The following is a 3040-nucleotide window of genomic DNA, read 5'->3' as shown; positions in this document are numbered from 1 at the left end:
CCTTATTTAGGCATACTAGATCTAGATCTAAAAATTAAATTATGTTACATAGATAAGGATTTTAAAAAAAAACAACATTACTTCTTATAACTACTTTACAAAACAACGGCTTGTTTCAACTTTAAAAAAAAATTTCCACAGTTTTTGTAGTGCTAAAAGATCTCCAGTCTAGATATAATATAGAAATATATAAATCTATGGGTGGTACAGATTTGATCTTACTATAAAAAAAACAACAACATTGTTTCGTTAAACTTCAAAACTGTTTTAGTAACAAACTTTTACATCCTGTCACAGTTCGTGTTGCACTGATCTATGTAAAGAACGAATTCTAGGCTACTGAGGGACTATGGGTTGAACTGTAAAGGAAGACTTCACCGAATGTGTAATAGTCGTAATGCTTGTGTCATTGACTCTTGAGACTCTAGAGTAGACACAAGGCTTAAGTGAGTCTAGGACAACGAACGCTCTCTATCACAGGCCGGTTAAAATTTTCTGTGGACGAGAGATCCAAGCAGATGCAAATATATCACATCTCTATTTCCAGTGGCTAGTATCCCAATTAGTTGGGTGAAAAGTAAAGGCGGTCGGTCGTTGTGCTGGCCAAATGACACCCTCGTTAACCGTGTGTCACAGAAACAGGTGACCTTTACATCATCTGCCCCATAAATCGCAAGGTCTGAAAGGGAAACTTTCCTTACTTTACTATACTTCACCTTCACCTGTCTCATAGTCTATTCGACCTTTGGGGCACCACACAAGATCTGTTGGCAGTTGTTTTCCATTCCTCTCCGTCTTTTGACTTGGAGAGAACCTCTTTCAATGACAATCCGTCCATTATTTATACTTATATATCTAGATAAATAGTGTCCCAGATTTTACATGAACAAAACTTTTCTTGTTTCGGGCTAAAAAAAAAAAAAGACACTTTTAAAAAAATCCTTAGATTCTCAGAGCGTGTTATTGTTGATATTCTACGGAAAATAAAAAATTTAGATTAAAATTTTATTAAGTGTAGTGACCTAGTTTAGTTTAGAGGTTATGTGAGTTTTGTAAATATATATATTGCGCATTGTTTTTAGCGACGGTAAAAGTAGTGACGTAGCCAGACAGACGAATGACGTCACAGAATACGGGTAGGCCTACATGACAGGAGAAGAATATGGCTAGGTCTTAGAGAGAGAAGGATATTGATAGAGACTGATACGTAGACGATGGATAGTGAGAATAGACGAATCATCCCCATCTGTAAATAAATACCAGTTGAATTTTTCATTAGTCTCTATTAACTCTTTCTCTCCGCAATTATTTACCACATTCTGATGGAATCAAAGTTTGTATCGTCGGTTAGGAGAGAAAGAGTTAAGTATATTAATGTTCATTGTGATGCCCCTTGGATATTTTCGAACTCGCGTCAAGTGGACTAGTGTTAGAGTAAGACAACACAACACCCAACACACAACATCTAAGTCAGGACGTACGTAAACCTGTATGGAAAACTTTTGAGTGACCTTCTCTTAGTAGAACTTTGCCTCGCTAGTATTTACGAGTTCAGACATTGCACATCTTTCAGTGCCTACTAATGAAACCTGTTGTCAATTTCGAGAAATTTTTTAAAGATAATGATAATTGATTCATTATCTCTTTATTTCTCGCGTTCTCTCTCATTTCTCTTTATCTCCTCTTACCCTCAACTGAACTCTTAGCTTTAGGTCTAATTCATTCGCTGGTAGGCCTATTTATCATATCTTATACAATACAGATGTTTACTTCAAAAATTGAAGATGGTTAAGTCCTACGCGTTTTTCTAGGTCAATCTAGTCTTGCATGTTAACCAATGGCTTAAATTCTGCCAAGTCATTGGTTTTCCTGGCTGACTCAGGCAACCCATTCCATGCTCTAATAGCCCTACTCTGGAATCCATCGTAATCGCATTCTGGCATATGCCAGATAACAGTTTTATGTAAGGGAAAGTCAGTGTTACGATTGTTAACAACAAAAATATTAAAAACACATTTACGAAAGACAATATCTCCTTTATACAGCTTATAGGGCGGTTGATTTCACTTAATAACTCATGAAAGTTAGATTACAAAACAATGGAACATTTTTTTTATTGCCCCGTGCCCTACCCCCCTCGAAAAAGAATCCTGGTTAAGCGAATGTAAAGCTCTACTACACTTTATACTATTCCAATAATAGGCCTTTAGATCAAGGCTTAGAAGACAATGCTCAAAATATTCCTGAACATTATCTTACCTTATCTTATATAATACAGATGTTACTTCTAAAAAAAAAAGATGATTACGTCCTACGCCTCATGCATTTAGTCATGCATATTAACATTCTGCCAAGTCATTGATTTTCCTGGCTGACTCAGGCAACCCATTCCATGCTCTAATAGCCCTACTCTGGAATCCATCTTACTCACATTCTACCATATGCCAGATAACAGTTTTATGTAAAGGAAAGTAAGTAGGACTTCTAGTGTTACGATTATTAACAACAGGAATTAACATGCAGGAATACCCGAAGACGTATAGTCCGTTCAAAATAAATATTTTCTCGCTCTCTAGCCAAATTTAATATTTCTTTTTTACTTTAAAAAAAATTGTAACGGTCAAACTAGAATTTCCCCAGTGTGGCCAACGAGCTCGTGGAGGCAGATCTACAACAGCTAAAAGTCCTGGCATGAAGACCTAAAGCACAGGATAGATTAGAATGGAGAGATGGCCATCCATGAGCTGTAGCGCCACTGGGATGGATGGCCAACCAGCTAGTAATTCTTTTCCCGACATTATACAGCAACTGTCAAAATTTCTATGAAAATCGTTAGAGCCGTTTTAGAGATATGTGCCCAGGTTCCACCCAACCACAAGTGTCCACGTAGTTACGAGATGAATAGAGGTGATGTAAAAATAGACCAAATACAACCATGAAGACCCCCCCCCAATTGTTCCCCCCCCCCATGCTCTTGGATAAAAATAATGCTTTATGTATCTTTAATTTGAGTGTCTTTGAGCAGAGGCGGGCTTAGCAG

Source organism: Biomphalaria glabrata, chromosome 2, assembly GCF_947242115.1.
Source record: "Biomphalaria glabrata chromosome 2, xgBioGlab47.1, whole genome shotgun sequence".
Taxonomy (NCBI): Eukaryota; Metazoa; Mollusca; class Gastropoda; family Planorbidae; genus Biomphalaria; species Biomphalaria glabrata.
This window is presented reverse-complemented; position numbering follows the sequence as displayed.